The 23802-nt window shown below is 40.5% G+C and overlaps 1 protein-coding gene across 9 annotated transcripts in view; it reads right to left on the bottom strand.

Annotated features, from left to right (window-relative positions):
- The window catches only part of COLEC10 (collectin subfamily member 10), a 401773-nt gene that overhangs the window by 316347 nt on the left and 61624 nt on the right, over positions 1–23802 (bottom strand). For all 9 annotated transcript variants that reach the window (XM_045508463.2, XM_045508465.2, XM_010972584.3 and 6 more), the window contains exon 3: positions 21094–21293. The gene's annotated coding sequence lies outside the window, so the exon portion shown is untranslated. The remainder of the gene's footprint in view (positions 1–21093; positions 21294–23802) is intronic.

The following is a 23802-nucleotide window of genomic DNA, read 5'->3' as shown; positions in this document are numbered from 1 at the left end:
ACTTAGACATGCATCAGTCTGCTGACTGGAAATGTCAAAAATTTATTTCTTTTCCATATTATCTATCCATTGGAAGTTTCCAAGAAGTCTGCTCATCTCAGTCACTCAGGGTTCCAAATTGATGGAACAGGCACCATCCTGAACATTGCCAGTTGATGTGTCAAAGGAAAAAGAGCTCTGCAGGGTCTTGCATCAGCAATTAAATACCTGACCCCAAAGTGGCATGCACTGTTTCTTCCCATAACTCATTGGCCAGAAGGATCACATGGCCCCATCTAACCATTCCGGGGCTTGGAAGTCCTCACCTAGCCAGAACAGAGTGAAGCGGAAATATCTGGGGAAACCTTAAAAACAAACACATAAAATTTCTACTTGATTCCAAACAGCAATATCTTTATTTTATTTGAAAAACTGTTAACCTTGAGAAGGTTGTTTACTTATTTCTTTTGGGAAACTTTTAGTGGTAAGTCACAGGATATAATCGTTACGTGAAAGGATTCCAAAATCAGATAAGTGTATAGCATATTGATTAAAAAGCTCAGGTGCAAGTAAATTTCAGGCTAGGAGTCTTTCTAACAGCAAAATGCCACAGAAATCACACTCACTTGGAGACTTACACAACCACCCCTCCCCTCCAGTTGAGATGAAAATGATGACAACCTGGACTAACAGACCTATCCACGAGTCCTGCAGAGAACTTGACCTAGAGTTTTCAACAAACTGCCTCCATGATGTATTTTCATTTGCAAATCTTCATGGTTTGACCATTTTACTCAATTTAGGCAGGAGAGTTCCAATTACTGGCCTTGGAGCCTACATGCTCATGGAAGTGATAACAATCTAAATCTGCACTAAGAGTAGCTACTAGCCACAGATGTCGCTATTTAAACTTAAATGAATTTGAATTAAATTACATTAAATTAAAAAGTCAGTTCCTCAGTCACACCAGCCACATTTCAAGTGCTCAATAAGCACGTGCAATTAGTGGCTATTATACAGGAAGCGCACAGACATCGAACATTCCCATCACTGCAGAAAGTTTTATTAGACAGGTCTGGTCTAAATATTTCACTTTTGGATCTGGAAAGAGTCGAATGTTACCCATTTCCTAAAGCCATACTTTCAGAAGAATAACCTGATTTCCAAGATCTTAAAGAACAAACTAGAAAGCCCAGACTACCATAACTTAGTTCATCTCTGGGGCTGGAACACAAAGAGCTGGACTTCTCTGGTCACGTTGATTTGATATGCCTTTCGTCCCAGCTGCAGAAGGTACCTACATTAACATACACCAAAAAAATGATTCAAATTCAAGGTTATTCAAGCTAGAAAAAGCAAAGCAGAACATCAGAAATCATGTAGAACGTATCGCATTTCTACGAACCCTGTACTTCACAGCTCCAGGATGAAATTTAGCCTAAAGAGAAATTGCTGTAAGGGTAGCTATATTTTTTAGTGTGAAAATATTATAGAAAGTCTAAGTCAGGAGTCACAAGTAATATATGGTAATTTACTTGGAGTCTCTGTAACTCAGTCAAATGTTTCCATAAAATTAAGAACATTTATACCACTCAATAAAAAGAAGGGAAGAGGTGGACCAGCTTGGGTTGTGAGGACAAAGAGATGACGGAAGAGGAAGAAATCCTGCTCTTCCTCAGGTACGATATTCATATAATCTGTGCATCGCTCCTCAAGAATGGTTATGGTTGGCAACCAAAATGATGACTGTAGGCCCTGAACACATAACTTGGCAGCTGGCCAAGCTTCAATTCCTGTTGCTTTGTTTTTGGAATGGAATACACAAAAATTGCCAAATAAACAAGATGTATATTGCTGTACCCCCAACTTCTCATTGTCAAACCCACTGTGATGCTCTCAGCTTCTGTTTATTCAGGCTCCTCTTCCCACTGATGCAAAGCCTGTTACATCCCCTCTCCCCTCCAAAAACTTATTTTTCTCTGTTTCATCAAAATTTGCCAAGAGATCCAGTAACAGGACTGGGGATCTAATTATAAATGGCTTAGGTCCCTTATCTGATTTGAGCAGACAGAGTCTGAGAAACAGTTAAAATCAAAACATTGTTCTGGACAAATCTTATTGAACCATGATATATTTTTGGCCAAAATAAATTTGTTCTCTGAAACCCACACAGCCTCAACAGGACTCTTTTTTTTTTTTTGTAATGGGGATAAAAATTATAAGAGTTTTAATCTACAAACTGATATATGCTTTACCTTTTTGCAGTCCAGCTTCCCAAATGACAATTGTAAGAACTTTAAGAAATATGAATATTTAAGCATGAAGTATGCATGTCCAGGTATGTGCTGTGGAAATTTTTTCCACTGAACATGAAGTTGTAGTTGTCAGAGGCTCTTGGTATGACTACTCATATTGTGCCAGCATTTACAGTGACCAGTACTGTCTATTTCTAAGGGATTGAAAGTCTAACAATGGTTAGGAATCCATCCTTAAATAACGTCAGACTGCTTTGTTACTGTGATTTGGAAAATATGTATGCCTACTATGTGCCAGGTGCAGCTCTCGGGACTGGAAATGCAGTGGATGAAGCCTGTCTCTTCCTGAAACCCACATTCTAGACCAGGAATAACGAGGTTAGTAATGGTCTCATCCCCATTAACGGTAGTGCAATGAGGACAAATAAAGTAGCCTAGGGAGCAGGGTGGTCAGAGTTCTCTCTGAAGAGGTAACATTCAAGCAGATTTGAATGAAGTGAGAGAATGAGCCACATGACTATCTCAGGAAAGACCTTTCCGGCAGAGAACAGACAAGTATTGTGCATCGAGGTAGGAGCATAATGGGAAACTTGGAAAAGGAACATGAAGGAAACTGGTGCCTCTGAAGTCTAGTGAACAAGCCAGGGGTCATAGGAGATGGAACCCAGACCCTAGAGCACTTGTAAGCCATAAGAGGAAGTCTGGGTAAGGTGGAAGACACAAAGAGCTGAGAGACTTGAAGAGGAGAAGTCTGGTGAGGATGGGGAAGGGAGATGGAAGGAATCTGCACACGGGCAGAGTGGGGGAAGGGAAACCCTGACATGGGGCCACAGTGAGCGGTACTGGAACACCAGAGCCCTTGGAGAGCACCCGGGCAGGTACAGACAAAGACACCCACCCCCAAGACTAGCCGTGCCGCCTTCAGTGAGGAGCAGGACCAGTACTGAGAACAACTGTTCCAGAACAACACTTGGCACAGGCCAAGGCAAATAAGGTAGCATTCACATTTTAGCTGACATTTGGCAGGAACGTATTCAGATGCTGATGTGAATGCAAAAGACGCCACGAGGAATCACAATGAGAGAAAATTAAGAAAGATCTTTTGTATATTGTCAAAATGATATAATAAAACAGACTTTTAAAAAAGGTCACTATGTCTTTTAATTATTGCTATATTCCTGGTTTCTCCAGATTCCATAGTAGGTCTATCCTATCACACAGTAGGTACTCAAAGGTTTGTTGACTGACTAAATGAGATGAGGAAAGAAAGAAGGCAGAAAAGAAGGGAGGTGGGAAGAAAGGAAGGAATAAGTGACATTGGTTTCCTAAGGCTGCATAACAAGTTACCACAACTTGGTGTCCTAAGACAACAGAAATTTATTCTCTGACAGCTCTTGGGACCAGAAGTCCAAAATCAAGATGTTGGTAGGACTGGTTCCCTCTGGAGGCTCTAATGAAGAATCCATACCTCTCTCCTAGCTTTTGGTGGCTGTTGGCAACCCTTGGTGTCCATTGGCTTGTGTTTGCATAACTTCAGCCTCTGTCTCTGCCTTCATACATAAGACATGTTTCTCTGTGTCACCCTTTCTTCTTATAAGGACACATGTCATTGGATTTAGGGCCTGTCCTAAATCCAGCGTGATCTTATTGCAAGACCCTTAGATTAATTATATCTGCAAGGATCCTTTATCAAAAGAAGTTCATATCAGTTTCCAAATTTACATGGGGAGCTACAATTCAACACACTACAGCTGATGTATTTTTTTTTAATATGAAGAAAACTATAGATAGGTCAGATTCTCACATCAGGAGTAGCACCAAGTCTATTCTTATATTTTGCTTAAATTTGCACATAGTATGAAAATTTTGTCCTATCAGATACCTTTTCAAAGGGAAGAATAATATGTTCTAAAATATTTTGATATTCTTGAATAAGACTGTTTCAAAAATGGTTAACTAGGTTCAGAGTCCCGTTCCTATTTTTAAAGACACTGAAGATATTAATTGCTATCCTCACCTTGATGTATGCTGCCTTTTGGCTGGTCCATTTTAAAACAGTTTGAGAATGATTATATTCTGATTTTCCTATAAAAAGAACTTCTATTAGCAGCAGATGCATGGGAACAAGTTTTTGCAGTATAAATGTTTAATGGTCAATAAATATTAACTATCAAAAGTATATATTTTCATTCTAAAACAAGATATATCACAGTCCAGCAAGCATTGGACAGACAACATACATCAACATGATCCTCAAATTGGTAAATGCAACCCATAAAAATAGTGCACACCATGCATTCACACATTAGGTGGTCTCTTCTGCAACACAATGACATTCTTCACATGAATACATATTGTTACATAAAACCTCTACATATTTTTTTTCTTTCTGACTTATTTATAACAAATGTTAAAAAGAAAATACAGCTAGGATTGATTTCTTGAAACAGAATATCTAACATCCAAAGTAATAATGTACTTTGGAGCAGTTTAAGAAATGCTGATGTGGGGAAATCCTGGAACATGAATTTCCATCAGGACAAACTTCAGGGATGTGCTTCAGTGAAACTGACATCGCCAGAGTTAGTTCTCAGGCCGCAGATGAATGAGGATGTCCCACAGAGCTGTGAAGTCTACTCAGCCCTGGATGCATCTAAAAATAGCTAGAAGGTACCACTGAACCTTTCCAACTCTCCCCGTTTCCCCACCTAAAACCCTCCTCTCCACCTCGGCAGACACACAACATGCGAAGCGTCTCCTGGACTCCCAAGTCCCTACGGACTCCTACAGGTTTTACTATCAGTGCTACTTAAGTGGTAGTTTTTTCTAAATTGTTGCTTATTTTGCAGGTTTCCATTTGTATCACCCTTGTTCCCAGACTAGAGTGTAAGCTCCTCTTATATGTAAACCATGTCTTATGGCTTTTGGTGTATGCTAATTAACAGTTGTTTGCACACAGTAGGAACTAAAACATGTATGAAATAAATGAAACAATTAATGTCTTAGTTTATCTTTTACTGAGATATCTGGAAATAATAAAGAGTATAGGACTGAAGTGAAAGGATTAGTGAAATTCCCCAAGGACTTAGTTTATGAAGAGGGAGTAATTTATGTACCATGAAACCTCCATCCATTACTCAAGAATGTCTTTCATCAATAAACAAGTATCCTCGAAGAAGAGCTTGTGTTTCTGGTTTTGTGTGTGAACTCACAGGATCTCAGCCTATGGTCTTTATAGGACTGAAAAGAATGCTCCTAAGTAAGTTCCCATGTTAGATAAATGAAAATAATTTTATCCCCATCTTCAACTATTCTTCATCCAACCAAGCCGATGTCAGGAATCTTGGGTCGGGAGAGCCTGCGTTAGAAGTCTTGTTCTTCCCTGGGGCACTGTAATATTATTCAGATTTATCTCAGAAAAGGTCCTTTCTTTGCTCCTATAAATAGAGCCACATTCTAAACCAGAAAATGGTGAGTTTGTGGCATCTTTTTCACCTCCCTCACAGTGATCGAAAGAAAGATCACCCTCAGAAAGGGTTATATTTTCCTTTTGATCCTGAGAGACCGGGGAAAGAGGAGCATATACAAGTAGAATTTAAGCAAAGGAAATGAGGCAAAAATATCAGGTAACTATGGCCAAATGGTTATAATTTGCTGAGAATTAAAAACCTGTAAGTGAAGATAAACAGTCTGAGGGTGGCTTAGACCTAGAATAGAAATGAGGTTATATCTTATATGATAAATCTATTGGATTGGCAATGGTTCCTGCAGAATTGAGACAGATTTTGAGATAAAGTCAACAGCAAAGATCCTTTGGTGATCCTTCTTTTGGTCAGAAGCATTAGAGCATCAACCTGCTCCCTCTAACTTCCTTCATTTACAGAACATTTCTTTCTTCCTTCCCAGAGATGTGATGTGCCACAGAACTGGACCAAAATAGGACAGCTAGTGAAAGGAGACACCAAATAGGACAATGATAACCAAATGCAATTAAGAGAGCTCTAAAAGTTGTTTTAATTTAAAATGCTTCCGGGGGCGGGTATAGCATGTTTAGCGTGCAGGAGGTCCTGGGTTCAATCCCCAGTACCTCCATTAAATAAACAAACAAACAATTCTATTTAACCCCCCCCCCAAAAAAAACACATAAAAATAAATAAAATAAAGTACTTCCAACTGTCATATGCTCTTCTTATTTAAAGGTGCTCGGCTTCCTGGGCACAGAGAAGGAATCACCCTTGTTCCCCACCTTTGTCCTGATAAACACCCCAGCTGCTCTCCAACTTGGAGACGTAGTAATCTGCTCACATGCATTAGATTTTTCCTCTTCAAATCTAAAATACTGAAACAAGTGATTCCTCCTTAGAGTCCAAAAGAAGCAGTGCCAAACAGAAGCATTACGTTAAAGAGGAGAGCTTTTAAGAAAGTGTGCTAATCAAAAAGAGGAGCCCTAACAACCAAAGACATTAACACACGACTCACAAAGGAAGGAAAAAATGGCTAACAAAATATCATATTTTCAGCCCAAGAAATGCAAATATAAAACACCATTAATTTTCTTTGTTTTGCCTATTACTTTGCAGAAGGTGAAAAATATTGACGGTAGCTAGCGCACAAGTGTGAAGACATGCCACTCTGATGTACTGCTGCTGTTGGGAGTTTCCTTGGTACATATTTCTTGAAAAGCAATTTGGCAATAGGCGTGGCATCAATCCAGGTGTGTTCAGGAGAACAGCAGCCACTTGTACTGAGGCTCACAATGCGGCTGGGAGTCTGGAGGAGTGTAGATGCGAAAGGCCCTTTTCAGGAAACCTGGAAGTGCAGGATCATAAAGAAGTCAGCACTGATATCCCAGTCCTCCGCCATGCTGAAGTAGGGGATTCTCAGGAGGATGCCTGGAGACTCTGATGACCTTGCTGTCATCAGATGTCCGAAGGTCACGGGCAAAACTCCAGCAGGTCCAGATAATAATGGCTTCTCCTTCTCTCTCTTATGTGAGCAGTTCTCATTGGTGGATTCTAAACAGATCCCTATGTCAAGAGAGTCTGGGAAACATACTTTCTGGGCTTTATGCTCCTGTGTTACATGAGGAATACCTAGTATTTATTGTTACATATTAATATTTTGAATGTTTCTATCACTGACTGAGTGATTCCTCCTCTAGGAGTTTCAATTGAGAACTTAATGGGTCCAAGTGCACGATGCATATGCAGGTATGCTCATCCCAGCATGGTTTATAACAGAGAAACAAAGGTAACTATCTAAATATCCATCTAGAGAGGATTCATTACATTCACAATAGTACATCCACACAGTGGAGTCCTCCTGGGGGATGTGACTAGAGCTCACTAAGTTCTGGTTCTCATCTTCCCCAGGTACACAGAGACTACATGTCCAGTCTTCCTGAAGTTAGGTGGCACCAGATGGCTAGTTCTGGTCGGGGTACCAAGAACAAAGTGTTTTAACTTCTAAATTGAAGCCACAAAAAGCACTCCCTTCCCTTGCTGTAGTGACCGAGAGGTCCCACCTTGAGATGAGGCCCACAAGGTGGAAGGGACATGATACCTGAGTCACTGTTTAGGGCACTGAGCCCACAGCCAACTGTGTGAGCAAGTAACCTTCGTTTTGTTAAGCCACTGGGTTGTAGGGGTTAGTTTGCTCCTGCAAAACAAACTTGCCTATCCTGATTAATGCAATGTATTACTCATAAAAAGGGTACTCTTCCTGTTCATTGCAATGGAAATGCAGATAACATGTTGTTTTAAGTGTACTGCTTTATAAACATTAGGCTTTCCACAAATACCTTGACTGAAGGAATGAAGGAATAAAAGCAGGTTAGACTTGAATAAAATCATGATGGTAGATGCCCTTCTCAAAGCACAGTCCCTCTGAGGTAAACCATTCCCCATCAGGGGCTGGCAATGCAGATGCTTAACAGGACTTGACATTAAGCACATGGTCTTGGAAACCCTGGCAAAAATGCTTTGTGTCTGAGATGGAACAAAAGGAAGTAGAAGAGACAGATGCCACCCTCCCCAATGGACCGTGGGGCCACGGCAGGGAGCCAAGGCATCAGTGGTCGTTGTGGAGGGATGACCCAAATCATATTAGAATTTTTGTCAAATAGAAGAGAGCCAGAGAAAGAAGAGGGAAGGGTAGACCTTCTGTCAATATTGGCAAAAAGAGGCCAGGAGTCAGATTTGATTTGGTCTAAACAAATAACGTAAATATGGCATGATCCATATCCCAAGCATCAGGTAGTAATTTAAAGTTTTATTTTCATAAGACTTTTGGAAAAATGGTTTTAATGCTTAAGAAAAGTTAGAAAAGCACTATTGTTGGACCTCACCACTTCCTACAGCCACACAAATCTTTACCTGCATCTTATGGGTTCCATACCTGTAAGCAACACATACACAACTTTGCTTAAGTCTAACAGCATGCACCTGGCAGGACTCTATCCAGAGAAATGGAAAGATCAGAGGAGCAGCAGCTACTGGATATTCAATACTACAACCCACGGGCAGCTGAGTCCCAGTGAACTGAAGAATACCTTCCTTCCATCCTTCATTTCACTCCTACTAAGCTTTCCTTGCACCCTCAGTCTTTTCAAAACGGTGAAAGTACACTGGATCACAGCTGGACAATACGGCAAACCTTAGATTTTTTTCCCTCTCTGATTATTTCCACCCCAGGGAAGAACTACCGTGAAAGTGCTGTTTCTAGTGGCTGAAATTGAGGCCCTGTAGGAATTAAAATAGTCTAAGGAAAGTAAACAGAGGATGGCACAAGTCTAGAGATTAAACTCTCATCTGAGAGTTCAGAAGGAAATGCGGAACAAAGCCACAGAAGCAAAGTCAGAAGCAACTCTCATTTCGGTACAAGAAACTCCTGCTGCCTTTTTTTTTTTTTTTTTTCTGTGCAATTTATCATAAAAGCATGGCTTCTATTTCAGGGCACAGGGGAGGCTGGAAGTCAATTTTATCCAACTCTTTTGAAAAGAGTATCATGGGTGATGATGGAAATTAAAACAAAAGAAAAAGCTCACATCTTACACAAGGAAAAATCATATTCAGCATCATAAAGGAGACAAGAATCACTACTTATGGTCTAGAATTAAAGAGGACTCAGGGCACCTGAAAAGCTTTCATTTTAGAAAACTCAGTGGTATATTCAGGGAACCTCTGAATGACAAAAGCAAAGTAGACACCCCTTCTCTGGCATGGTGGGCACTAAAAGAGGGGGTCTTCTTTGATTACTTCATCATTTTCAATGGATTATCTACCCTGTGATCCAGCTCCCTGGGCAAAGGTGATAGTGGGCTGGAAGTGAGAAGATGAATTATTTGGGAGAACATATATCAAATTAGAGACTTATCTCACACATACATCAAAATGAAATCCAAGTGGATTAAAGAATGAAATGTAAAAACTAAGCAAGACCCAGAGAAAACAGATTATGTAGCAGATATTGGTAGAGGAAGATTTTAGAAGCATAAGAGCAGAAAGCACAAAAGAACATTTTAGTAAGATTTGTTACATAAAAATTTAAATGTCCATGTATCATGAAACATTGTAAATAAAACAAACAGACAAATAACTAACAGAAAATATTTATAATGTTTAAGATAGATAAAAAGTAAGTATTTATGCTATATAATTAATTCTTATAAATCAATACAAAAAACCTCCAGTGGAAAAAAAAATAGACAAAGATCCTAAATACTCAAATCTCACAAATACAAGTTATCAATAAGCAATAAGCATATGAACAAAACTTCAACCTCTTGTATAATCCAAGAAGTACTGAAATAATATATAATATTCTCACCAAATGGCAAATTTGTTTTTAAAATGACAAGTTCTATACTGATAAAGCTTTTGAAAAACAGGCAGGACAATATGCAAATGGTTACAGAAACTTTTTAAAATAAATTGAAGAATTTGCAGTCTAATGGAAGACTAGTTAGGGGTTTGAGAAAGGCAGGTCCTGCCAGGTCAGGGGAAGGTCAAAGTAGAGACTTTCTGTTTCTGTGCGCTCTACCAACCCTCCAAAAATTCTAGCATCATGACCACACTGCTCGAAGGACATACTTCCAGGTCATTCATGTGAATTTTTCCTCCACGCCCAGCAGGGCTTTGCTGCCTGAGGCCAGATCATGGAGCAATGTTTGGACCTCACACACCCAATCCTATAGGAAGTATGTAATGATGGCCAGTTTGCAGACATGCTGTCTCATGTGTCTTCTATGATCCAAAATCTGGGCCACTAAGCTTGGTATGTCCAGCCATGAAGGTCCACAGCACCACCTAGCAAAAGTCTCCCTATTTTTTGACCAGTAATCCCATTTCTAGAAATCTGACCTAATGAAACAGAGATGCAAACAAAGAAGACTGTCCAAGGATGTCGATGGAAGCACTTTTTATTACTGAGAAAACCTGGAAAAAAATCTAACAAGTTCTATACCCAAGGAATAGCTAAATGATGAAAAACTCAAATGAGGAAACACTAAACAATTTAAAATAGTGTTTTTAAGGAATATGTAATTACACATAAGCTAGATTAAGTGAAAAAAGTTGAAACGATAATTTTTTATAGTTTGATCCAATTTTTTCAAAAAGTCCGAAAGAAAAGACAACAAAATGTTACCACTGGTTATCTCTGATATAAGAGATTAGTGCTGCTTTGTTTAATTATAAAATTATAATTTAAAAAACTATTTTGTAACTATAAAAGTATAGCATGATAGTTCAGATTTTAAAAGTCCAGGAGCAACAAGGAAAGGCCCCTCACACAGTCGACTCTTCAGCACTTACTGTCAACCCAAGACTGTATTCCTGTACGTCCTTTCAGGTATTTTCTGTCTCAGCAGATTCACCTTTACTGCATTTTAGGAAAACAGAGTCACATTAGAGTCACTTTCAAAACATAGTCAGTGTTCTAAAACTCACTTTTTATTACTCAAAAATGTATCATGGACATCTTCCATGAATGTGCATATAGATATTTTTGGTTATTTTTTTTAACAGGAAGCTAACATTCTTTACTTAATTTTGTATCTCTTTATTCTTTTATAATTTTATTTTTTCTATAATGTTTTCTATAATCTTCTACACTGACCATATATTGTAGGATCAGAAAAATGTATAAACATATTTTTAAAGAAAGGAGTTTACTTGCATTAGAAAGAGGGAGAGGGTGATTCCTTGTAAACATCCCCTTACTATGTAAGCTGGAGAAGCACCACTTTACTAAAGCAGAGCAGCTCCCAGTAAATAACAAAGCTGACCTGTGCTGCTGCTGCTGCTGCTGCTGCCACGGAGCGGGGTGGGGCTGGGGGGCAGGGAGAGGTTGGGGGAACAGGGCCAGGCCTAGTGAGAAGGCTGAAAGGGGAGGAGGGGTTCTGAAGTTCTCTTCAGCTCAGTGGTTTTCTGTTAATGCCTTCTGGGAATGAGATCAATGCTTTTCCCTGCTCCCAGACTCCAGAAATCTAGCTCGCTTTAGGTACCAGTTTGTAACCTCTAACATAAGAATGATGATGGGTAAGGATTAAGGGAAAATCTGGATGGAACGCCCAGCAAGGGGGTGAGTCATGGCGTGGTCAAGGAATGACCCCACCCAGAGTACCTTCTCTTCTCTATCTGCTTTCCTTCCATCAGCTGGGCAGGGAAGACAAACAGCTTTATCTGAACCCGAGTGGTCCCTCTGATTATTGCTGAAGTGAGTGTTCAGAGGGCTATGTGTGACTAAACTCTACCGCGGGCAGAGGAGAAGGGAGTGGAAGAGGTACTTGCTCTCCCTAAACCCGGATATCTTCAAAAGTGTCAGCTTATTTTAAAAGTGCCCCAGGGCACATAAAAACAGGAAAACAGTTCGGTTACTACGAAACGATTTTAAAATGCAGTGACAGGATGTAAGATTATCTGCGACTATGGATTCTAGACATCACCTCTCCCGCTATTCCACACATATTTCTCAAACCCACACCTGGTTATGAAAAAGGAGAAGAGCAAAAGAAAATACTGCGTTAGGAGATGAGCTGAAATGGGGATACAGGAAGTGACTTCAGCATGCTTTGAATCAAACCTACAGTGTGAGTCCCATGATTGTTTTCCCAATTACTGACAAAGCAAAACAGTTGAACATTTTATTGACTACTGTTACTATTGTTAAAGAACATGGCCTCACACTTGATCAGGAAAGGAAGCAAATTCCTGTACTCAAAGGTAGAATGTATCACTGGGTTGCAAATAGACCCTAAACAAAAATTTAAAGGCAATTCTTTAAAACAATACAGTGAAGTAAAAGCAACCCTAAATACATGCACTTTGGGTATGAAGATGTGTAGCCCAAAGTCAGGATCAACTGAGCCACTCTGCAACCAGGATTCTGACCCACTCAATCAAGAATGGTCTTGCCTAGCTACCATAATTACATTAAGGGAGTTTACCCAGGACTGGGAGCTTCTATATTCACCACCACCTGTACGAAGTTCTTCAATCCCTGGGGTATATAAAAATAAAGCTACTAATTTAGAAAAGTGTCTTCCCTTTAATAAAGCTTTCCTTGATGTTTGCTCAGATTGAAGTGCTCTTGTCATGCTCTGAGCTCCCATGACCCTTTATTTATATACGCCCTAGCTTACATCACACTCACAGCTCACACATACATGATGTGTGTGTGTGTGTGTGTGTGTGTGTGTGTGTGTGTGTGTGTGTGTGGTAAGGTTTGACTAGAACACACACTCTGAAGTGTAGGTCTGCTGTCTTCAGGCCTCCTGATGTATTTAGCTCAGTGCATAAAGGCTGCTTGGTAAGTGATCACACTGTATAAAAGTGAAGATGGGCACTAATCAGCTTAGACAAGTGACAAACAGCCTTTGTCAGACCCACCCTAAGCCGGGGTTTCCTTCACCAAATCAAATGTCTACAGAGGCTGAGCAGCTAAGGTAGGTGAGTAAACGGGGCCTGGGGTGGGATATTCTGGTGAACTGGTGAAGGCAGGCTTTATCTACAGAGGACAGCTGCTACTCAGCTCCGTGCAACTGTTGCTCTGCAGGAATTTGTACACACAATTGCCAGATCTTCCCATTTTCCAGAGGCTAGAAATCTTGACTACTTCTAGTCAAGTGAAATATTTTGGTTTTAAAATATTACCAACTAATAAATTTTTACATACGGAGCAGGATGAGTAGAAGCCGCCCGTGGGCCAGGGACAGACCACAGGCCGCCACCTGCCTTAGGTGTACAAACCACCACACCCTTCCCTGACGCAACTCTCTTGTTTAATCCCTGCCAGGGATGAGTAACGCCCTTCAGCCAGTAAACCTCTATCCTTGTCTTCGCTGTTTCTGTCTCTTTCTCTTGCTGGAATGATTGTCTTAAAGACTGGATTTCCTGCTGGTTGTCTGATTTCCTCCAATTTTCTTGACTCTTCTTAAAATAAACACAGTTTCCACCCCCAGCCCCTTACCTGTTGCTCTTACCTTTCTAAGTGTGTTTGCCAAGTGAAGGCTACCTTTTCTCTTTGTAATCCAAACCACTGCAAACCTTTTTATCTAAACTTTGAAATATATCAATCTCGGCTAGGCTGAGTTTCTTTCATTCTATTTTTTTTTATAGGCATATAGTTAGTTTTCAATGTTGCATCAATTTCTGCTGTACAATGTAGTATTTCAGTCATACATATACATACACATATTCCTTCTCACATTCTCTTTCATTATAGGTTACTACATAGATAATAAATACAGTTCCCTGTGCTATACAGAAGAAATTTGTTTATCTATTTTATTTATCTAGTAGTCAGTATCTGCAAATCTTGAACTCCCAATTTATCCCTTCCCACCCCCTTTCCCCCCAGTAACCGTAAGTTTGTTCTCTATGTCTGTGAGTCTATGTTTTGTAAATAAGTTCATTTGTGTCTATCTAGTCATTGTCGTGAGAAAGAAACTAAGTTTTTAAGTAATACATGGTATTTTTTTTTCTCTTTCTGGATTACATCACTTTAGGATGACAGTCTCCAGGTCCATCCCTTTCATTCTATTTTAATGTGAGTATCCTTTTGTATCAATGCATTCCCTTCTACTTATTAAGTCTAATCTTTCTCCTTGGCCATTTTTCCTTGGGAATAGGTTTTAGGCTTCATTTTTCTCCAGGGAACTGTGCTCTGGACTATATAACCACCATCCAGGAAGCTCAGTTTCCCTCTTCTCAGTGGGCTTGTCCATCCATTGTGGGGATCTTTGATGCAGCATGCTGACTTACAGATATCATTCAATACCGTATACTGTGGGCCTGATCACCATTTTATCACAATATATTGTGACTCTTGGGACTCAGAAATGGCTTTGGTCTAGCCTTATCTTAAGATGTCCCTGACATGCTAGTGTCTTCTATGAACATTCTGGGAGGGGCAACTGATTTTGATTCCATGGGCTTTAGCAAAAAATGAGGAGCAAAGTATAATACACACATACTTCTACAGAATAAAAGCCTTCCTGGATAATCTCATCTTGTTCATCTTTTTAAGACCTTTCCTCTACTTTCAAAAACATATAACCAATACAACCTGCCATATTTAAAACACAAATACTGATGCTCACATTAAGATTTCTGCTGTTGAGATGAAAAAGGCTTTCCATACTTAAATTCTTTTAAGTATTTCCTATCCTAGTATGGATGAACAACCTAGCTAACTTAAAAATCTCATTTTTTTCCAACTATAAAAAGTGGACAAAAAAAAAACTTCATATGATTGGGCTAGAAAATAAAAAGTCAGTTAAATAAAATAATTTCTTTAAAAAAAATAAAGACTTAGAGATGAGCTAATTAAATAAGGCACATTTCAGTGCATTTTTTAAGCATACAAGAATAATCAACAATAATCAAAATACCATGAAAGTAGCCTGCAGGAAACACAATCTAGAGAAGTCATCCAAAGATACGTAAAGGTTAGGCAAGGTGAACTAAAATGCATTATATGTTCATTCCACAATCTGTCTGAACTCACTTAAATGCTACTCTTTACAATTTAGTCAGAGAAATAAGATCAATGGAAATAATGGGAGCAGAAGGATCGAGGGGGTGAAAATTAACCAGGGGGAGAATGTAGACTTCATACGTCTGAGGGACCTGGTGAACTTCTGAAAACTATCTGCCAATATTTGAGCTTCATGTGAAATTTGAGTTTGGTCAACAGAACTGTGGTTGTGTGCAAATGTAAGATCAACGTCTACTCAGTAAGTGGCTAAAGTATTTTTTAAGAGGTCCCAAATCACTTAAAAAGAAAACCGGATTTCACATCTTACTACCCTGGTCTTCAAATACTGAAGTTTTCAGGAGTGTCAAAAGCCTAAGCTCATGGAAAATTTTATTTGCCCAATTTCATTTCTGATCGTGCAGTCTAGACTATGGAGGAAACTGCAATTGTTTGCTATGACTTATTATCAACTCCAAATCTGGTTCAGCCATGCAACAAATCCCCTCCCTAGAGAAGCAAGAACTTCCTCTTGAGAACTCATCCAAGCCCAGCCGAAAAAATCATCTTGTCTTATCTCTGAGATCGAGAATAGCTATTCCATTTCCCTGGGAACCACAGACCTGGCCTCAAGTACTGGCCACCAGGGTTGCTTTTATTTATCTTTGAACTTTTCCACCAGTCTATCTAGTCTTTGCCTTGAGAAAGGAACTAAGTTTTAAAAGTACATTTTCCACACATAAAAATGAATTGATGCCATACTAGGTAAAGAAGCCAGGAAGAGAAACAAAAATACCGTATGATATCACTTACATGTGGAATATTAAAAAATGACACAAATGAACTTATTTACAAACAGAAACAGACTCTCAGACATAGAGAACTAACTTATGGTTACCAGAGGGGAAGGAGGTGGGAGGGGATAAATTTGGAGTTCAAGATTTGCAGGTACTAACTACTATATATAAAATAAACAACAAATTTCTATTGTATAGCACAGGGAATTATATTCAGTATCTTGTAGTAACTTACAATGAAAAAGAATATGAAAAGGAATATATGTATGTACATGTATGACAAACATCGCACTGTACACCAGAAATTGACACAACACTGTAAACTGACCATAATTTTTAAAAAGCACCAAAAAAAAAGGGAATCAAAATATTCAAGCATCAAAGCAGTGTTTATTTTGAAGCAACATAAAGCTGCCTCTTATTGAAGAGTGACTCTCTTCCCGAAATCAAGTTAGTTCTAGTTTTTAGTTTATAGATTTTGTGTTTGGCGTTCCAGGTTAACTTCCCTGTTGATTAGATGTAAGCCAAGATGAACAGCAGTAGCTGCCACTGTGAAAATGAGATGCGACACAATGTCTGGTCTTAAAAGTCAAGAACCTATGAGTTAACTAGATGATCTAATCTAGCTTCAAATTAACCGCATTAAAATAAATTAAATGCTCTTTCCTCTTCATGTTGCAAAACATAAAAATGACAAACACCGTGATTTGCAAATGACTGTCCTCATTTGATTGGGGAGATGGTGTGGTGTCTTTAATTCCTTTATCAATATTATCCCAGACCAACAGATGGAAGATCAAGCAATTAAGGAGAAATAAGCATGTGCTACACTTATCATGCTTTTTTAATTTTTTTTCCTAAAGTTTGCTTACTGGAAGCTATTTTGCCATATCCACCAGACAGGGGTGTTTACAGCCATGAAATGACAGAGGACAAATTAAAGGGCTCAGGGAAATCTATGATATATGGCAGAGGCAGGGACAGAGGACAAATTCACCACTCCGTTCTCAGTCTATTCCCCTATGGCAAGATTTTTATTCTAACAGACAGGTATCCAATAATCCTTGACTTTCTTCTTATAGGGGAAAATTGTGACCTAGATTTTGCTGAGACGGTAGATCAGTCAGAAAGTATTTACTGAGCACCTATTATATGCTGAGCACGTTGCTGGGCTCTGTAGACACACTGGTGACAACCCAGATAGAGGCCCTGTCTACGAAGGGAGCCAGAAAACTAGTGGGGAAGACGAATACAAAGGGAATTATTTCCTTTACTGAATGTGAAAGAGCTGAATTTGGGATCACAGCATTAGGGATCAAGACAAGTTTCATGCTGTAGCATATTGCATCCTTGCAAGAAACAGGCACATACACAAATGGGTGACTTTCATAAAGGGACAATCTATAAGGTTGGAAGGGTTTAGTCCCTTAACAGGAATCATGCAGTACCACAGGGCTGCCACGAGGGAAAGGGGAGCCCTCTAGAGTAGCAACAACAAATGGTACAGGAGCTAGGGTCCGGCCACAGCAGAGAGCCGGAGACCACCCCCCAGGTCCTTGTCCGACCCCACACACACACTCAAAGGAGTAAGAGGGCCATGCTTAGAGAAATCTGAAGAAGAACTGTATGGAGAGGTCTGCCTGACAGGCACCACTGCCTCCATGGAGGAGTACAACCAGCCCTTAGCCACCCCATGGGGAGGCCCAGGGAGTAACTACCCCAGCCTCACTCTCCTCCCTCCCGACTCCAGTTGGGAAACACAGGGCCCAGATTGGGCACAAAATTTAAGGAGGCCATCTTGCTCCTTTTACCCTAAATCTGGCCCTGGATGGACCCGATTACAGCTGGGCAGAGCAAATTAACAGAAGAACACGTAGTATACCTGGCACACCTGCTTTATTTTTCTAAACCAGGTAACATCTGCTCTAAGTCTCCGTCTACCTGGTTGGAGAGAAATTCAATTTCAGTAAATGTCTGGCCCCCCTCACCTCCTGGCATTATAGAAGAATCCTAGGAATCTGTGGCAGAAATACTGGGAGAGGGTCCAGGACTGGATGGTGGTTGTCATCTATAATTGTGCCCCTGAACTACTCAATATTTCCCTCATTGAGGGATTTACACATCTAGGGACTAACCATATTATTATTTTCTTGACCTGGTCTTAAAACCAACCTATTTAATATTTACAAATTAATGGCAATAAAACCATGGTTTTAATATTCAATTTTTTCCTCTATGCATTAAAATAAATAAATAAATAAACATCTGCTCTCTAAAATCCTCCAGCGCTGTTACCACTGTTGGGGTGCTTTGGGCTTGCTCGATATTTCAGTCTGTCTTCCCAAGCACAGCTGCCCTGGGCAAGCTCAGGGATGCATCTCCCAGGAGCTATCCCCCCAGACTCTGATTCCACATCCTCCCTCTCCCCATGGGGACAGAGCAGGGCCTTGACTGTGTTCTTAGTCTCAGAGGTCACTCTAACTCTGCCCAACCAAGCCCTGGCCCCGCCCTCCTCCACTGAGAAACCCACTGATAAGCTTCCTGAACGGATCCAAACCATAAAAGCCCCTAGAGAATATTATGCTCAGTGAAATACATCCGACAGAGAAAGACAAATACTATATGATATCGCTTATATGGAGAATCTAAAAAATAATACAAATGAATCCATATGCAAAACAGAAACAGACTCGCAGACATAGAAAACAAAGTTAAAACGACCAAAGGGGAGAGGGAGAAGGGGAGTGACAAATTAGGAGTATGGGATTAACAAATACAAACTAGTCGTTCTATACATAAAGTAGGTAAGCAGCAAGGGTTTACTGTACAGCACAGGGAATTACACCAAATGTCTGGTAACAACCTATAATGGAATACAATCTGCAAAAAAACTGAATCACTATGCTATATACCTGAAAGAAACACAATATTGTAAATCAACTCTACTTCAGTCAATCGATAACTCCTAACTCTTCCAGTTCAAGAGAATTCAGAAATTCAACAACATAGTGCGGCTCCTCTGCTGCCAGTCAGGAGGGGAGAAAGGAGTCCAACATCACCTATTGTCACAACATCACCTGTTGTGTGCGCTTTCCCAGCCATTCACCCTGTCACTAAATGGTAACAGCTGTTATCAGGGGACAAGCAGTGGTGAAGAAAGTGGCCAGCTGGGGGAAGAAGGGTATGACCAGCACAGACTAGGAGAGAATTGGCCACAGGCAGCCTGGAGAAAGGTGTGCAGAAGTCAGAGTGTCTGAGCTTGGCAGGCATCCTCGCTAATTTTGCAGGAGACCGTCCAAGTTCTCTTGGTACCTGCCTTTCCAACTCTGCTAATGATGATAAACTGTTGCCTCAGGATCCAAGGCCAACCCTCTACACTGCATATGGGTTTACCGCCGTCACTCTTGAACAACAGATCGTAATTAGAAAATATGAGTATCTGGTAGAGTGTATGAACTCACAGGTGTTGTTTTGATCCTGAGTGACGCCAACATCTAATTGACCAGCTTTCTGCGGGGCAGACCTCCTGGGAAATATGTAACAAAGCTAGTGATGGTTTTTTTAAAAAACTGAAGAAAGTAATTGCCACTTTGGCCATGCACTGCTGTGGCCCAGGTTTAGAGCCGAAGAGGTGGCCGTGACACGTGGAGGCAACAAGGAAGAAATTCCCCAACATCTCTGCCCTTTCACAGGCTCATTTCCTTATTCTGGTCTCCCACTGGCTAAACTCAGTGAGAAGCCAGCCAGATAGGGTGGTGGGGAAATGGAGCCCCCAAGGCTCAGCCTTGCAGGACACAGAGCAGAAAGCAGGGCAAGATGCAGGCAGATGGGCAGAGGGAAGATTATTTCAGTTTTTTTTATCGCCTCTATTCAGGCTCTGGAGATCCACTCAACTCATCGGAACCTGACTGGGATCAGAAGTATGGCTAAGAGAGAGCGGTGAATGGTCTCTCCCTCTGGGCAGTCTAAAAAAGTCAGGTTTTTTTCCAGTAATTTTCAAGGATAACATGGCTCTATGACTATGATATAAAGACATTACAAGAAAAATATGATACTGACCATGAGACTCATAAAAAATATTAAAGGCACCTTTTATTATGGTTTTATTCCCTTAACCACTAATGGTATAGGTACTGGATATGGGGTTAGTGGAGAATATTCCATCATAGGACAGCAAAAAGGCATTTGTAGAAAATTGCCCCTCCATAAGTACCCCTTTTAGAGCACACAGGACACGGTGATGCACTGTTCAGATTTCTCATTAGGAAGAAAGGTCTTAGTCTCCTGGTTGCTGGGAATGGTGTTGACAGACAGTTCTCAACTGTTAGTGTCCTCCAGGGATTGCCTTAGCTTGAAGAGAGATGCTCATCCAAGGTCAGTGACCTCTTTTCAGTCCCAGAACAGCCCACATCCAATGACTAATTAACACAGGCCTACAAAGGGCCAGCCCTCTCACTCCAAATAGGGGCAGTCCTGAAGGGCCACGTCCAGACCGCCCCTTAGAAGTGGCTCAGGCTCCCAGTGAGATGACATCTTAGCTTGATCTCCCTCTCTATGTAATCCTGCTTCTTTTTTTTTCCCTTCCAAGAGCACTCTCTAAGAAGAGTCCTAAATTCTAATCTCCACCTTGGACTCTCCTTCCCTAAAACCCAACCCACATCACAGAGAGCCCCTCAAATACAACAAGTACATTTCTCCGTATTGTTCAACGTGCCGTCTGCGGTAAAACAGCTAAACAAAGGGATTCTTCTGGGGCCGGTATTTCATTAGACTCTCTGCACATTGGTTTCCCTTTTCCAAGTTTCTAGTTTTGCTCTTGAAATGTACTTGAGAAAATTAATAGACCTGGATCTTTTCAAGCAAAACCCAAAGCACACTAAGTCTTATACCAGGAAACCAGAATAGAGGGCAGAAAGGAGAACCAGGGGCCAAGGCAAAAACCAATGAAGGACTTTAAAAAAAAAAAAAAACAAGCAGAAGAGCTATACATATAATAAAACCCGTTTTAACTCTAACAAAAGGGATGAAGAAGAATGTGACAAACACAGATTTACACGTGCAATGAAAAACACACTTAAAATGGATACCTGGTCTCCTGGACTTCTCGCACTGGAAATCTGCTTCTGTTAGCAATCAGAATCCTTTTCCTCTGGGGCAGCACCACAGCAGCACGCCGGATTCGTCATGGGTGCAGATTCCTTCCACGCTTTCTGAATTCTACCTTTGGAGGTCGTCATGGGCAGCGAAGTCAAGGGCCTTCTTTAGTGATTGACGGGAAAGGTCAGACCTGCCAAATGATAATAAAAGTGTATCATTTTCTGTGATAACAGAGTAGTAATAGCTAGCTTTTAAGTGTTATGCATGTGTAAGGCATTGTGCTAAATGCTGTAATAATATTTCATTTAAGGACAGAAAATAGGTGATGCTGAGAACTACAAATCATATATTGGGTTATGGGTATCAGAAAAAGGAAGACATCAAAGGGGAGCTAACGTGTTAAGGTGTCTGGGATGAACACTGCCCTAAATGCCTTTTCCTGTATGTTTCGGGCTAGGTCAGATCACAAGGGAGATTCTGTGAGTGATCTGCAGGGCAGTCCCTTCACAGCTCATGCGCATCATGGCTGATCTTCTTGTTGGCATGAGAAACTGCTCCACCTTTCCCTGAATCCTCCAACTTTGTTGTGGTCATCGCTCAGAGGTGGGCCGGAGCCTCCCACACATACATCTGGTTCAGACATTAAGACTACACACGCACCATCAGAGTGTGAAAAGGTCTGTTATTCACAGAATGACGTTTTCTGGGGAGAACAAGGCTCTCTCTCAAGAAGGCTGGAAAATGGCTTAAGGGAGTAAAGACATTTGCTTGGGGTTTTATGGTGCTTAGAGGGTAGCGCTGGAGTGATAGCTCCCATATGTAGGCTGAAACTTATGTGGTTTGAACTTCCTGCAAGTGCCAAAGAACGCAGTATCCAGGCTTTCTTATCGGCCTGCCCAGATGTGGGGCAGAGGGGAAGGAAGAGTGGTGAGCCTTAGAAGCTGTCAGCAGTAACAACAAAAATAGAATCAATCTCTTAGAAGCATCATTGACTAATGGATCAGGGATATGTGTTTTGCCCCATGACAAATGGCCTTGGCTTCTATAGAGTGTTCACACCACCAGGATCAGAGGTAACAAGAATGGACACCAACTCCATTCCTTCCTCATGGACTCCAGCTCAGGCTTGTGGGTTCCAGTTTCACCTTGCTTGACCCTACTTTATATTCATCTTCCCTTCTGGATTTCCAAACCTGTGGACTTCAAGCTCCAGCAGCAGGTACAAACACAACAATCTTAGAAGATTATGCTGTATAGCACAGGGAAATATATACAAGATCTTGTGGTAGCTCACAGCAAAAAAACAAAATGTAACAATGAATATATGTACATTCATGTATAAATGAAAAATTGTGCTCTACACTGGAATTTGACACAACATTGTAAAATGACTATAACTCAATAAAACAAGAATATCCAATAAAAAAAAAAAAAGAATACTTAACTAGTTCTCCCCAATGCCAATGGCCAAGTCCCTAAAATAAATACATAAGCAGGTATGTGTATGTGTGTGTGTATGTGCATACACACTAGTGATTCTGCTTCTCTGAACTCTGACGGATACAGAAACTGAAAACCCCACTTATCTGGGAGATGGGAACATAAATCAAGAAAGGTTTGGCTTCTCTGACCATGTGATACTCCTGTTCAGTATGTTTAATGATTCTCAATGGGGCCCCAATAAGTACCCAGGTGTTTAAGGCCCCTGGACCTACATGTATACTCTGTACTGTAGCCCAGCTGAACTGCTGGCAGCTCTCTGACCAGAGAGCCATAGTCACATACCCAAAATGCAACAGTCTGGGAAGAAGGCCAAGCCCCAATCACCAGACGAAAGACTCCGGCCAATCGTACGCCGTTAACCATGGTGACCTTATTTGTATGGTAGCCTGTGTGGTCCTGTGGGGCAATCCTCCACCTTTATCAGCCTCATTTTGAGAAGCAAGAGACCATGTGTACAACTGGTGAGATTTTTTTCTTTTCAAAGACTCTATACACCGAGAGTGCCTTAATTATTACATATTTTTATTAGAAACCAGTTCTCAAGGCCTGCATCAGTGTACTTTCTAACTTTCAGATCTGCGTCTAACTGTGTCAGTCATGCCGTCTCCATGTGGATTAATTTCCTCCCTTTCACTCTTCTCTGACTCCCATTACTTAGCACAGTAAATGCCATAGTATTTTCCTACAACCTCCAATTTGTGCCAAGTGAAGATTTTTCATCCTTGCAGACAGAATTTAAAAGTGCCAGAATTTAACAGCATAAGTTCTTATCAAGGCAAATGATTATAGTCGTTTGTGTAATTTCTGTTGACAGTTTTCTTTAACTTCGGTCTCCACATCATAAAAATTAATGTCTATAATTTGCTTTACGGTCCCACAGAGAGGGGCAGCCAAAGAGAGAGGAAAAATACCTGCTCTGTTAGGGGGTATGGCCAGAATTGATCATGTGAGTAAAAACCCAGAATAATTAATGCTACCAAGATGCAAAGAAAAGAAAATGGAATAAAAAAAAAACCATTAAACAAATATACCAGGGGAGAAATATAAACTCTACAGAAGACAGGCCTGCTGATAAAAAGACAGAATCCTAAATTAATATGACTCTAAACTTAGCTGAATGATTGTAGTCATTTTTCAACTCCTGTTTACCAAGTCAAATTAGAAAAATAAACTTGCACAATAAGAATAATGGAGAC

This window comes from Camelus bactrianus, chromosome 25 (assembly GCF_048773025.1).
Source record: "Camelus bactrianus isolate YW-2024 breed Bactrian camel chromosome 25, ASM4877302v1, whole genome shotgun sequence".
NCBI classification, from domain to species: domain Eukaryota; kingdom Metazoa; phylum Chordata; class Mammalia; order Artiodactyla; family Camelidae; genus Camelus; species Camelus bactrianus.
The sequence above is the reverse complement of the archived record's forward strand: the minus strand, read 5'-3'. Positions and strand labels throughout refer to the sequence as shown.